Source organism: Nicotiana attenuata, unplaced genomic scaffold (genome assembly GCF_001879085.1).
Source record: "Nicotiana attenuata strain UT unplaced genomic scaffold, NIATTr2, whole genome shotgun sequence".
NCBI classification, from domain to species: domain Eukaryota; kingdom Viridiplantae; phylum Streptophyta; class Magnoliopsida; order Solanales; family Solanaceae; genus Nicotiana; species Nicotiana attenuata.
In genome coordinates this window covers 98643-99128 of record NW_017674301.1, presented here as the reverse complement: position 1 = coordinate 99128, position 486 = coordinate 98643, and positions in this window count along the sequence as shown.

Here is a 486-nt window from a genome sequence, read left to right as displayed (position 1 = left end):
GAGTAAAGGCCTATGATCTGAGCCCGTTCTCGCTAAGTGCTTAACAGAGTTATTCTGGAACTGTTGCGCCCACTTGTCGTTAATAAAAATTCTGTCTAGCCTTTTCCAGACTCTTTTGCGAAGACTCAAATTATTGCACCAAGTGAATTTAGGACCGGAAAAACCAAGATCTGTAACCCCACAAGTATCCATACAATTAATAAAATCTAAGCTTCTATGAACTCTGTGAGGGTTCCCTCCTAATTTTTCCTCTAGATCAATAATCACATTGAAATCTCCCCCAATACACCGTGGGCCATCAATGATACAGCTATCCTCAATCAAGCTTTCCCACAACTCTTTTCTCTCAGCTGCCGTGCATTTAGCGTAGACTGCTGTGATGTAGATGCTGTGATTATTAATGGCGCCATCAAACTTCATGGTAATATGTTGTTCATCCTCTGCAATCATCATTTGGGTGCCATTGTTGTTCCAGAACACCAAATT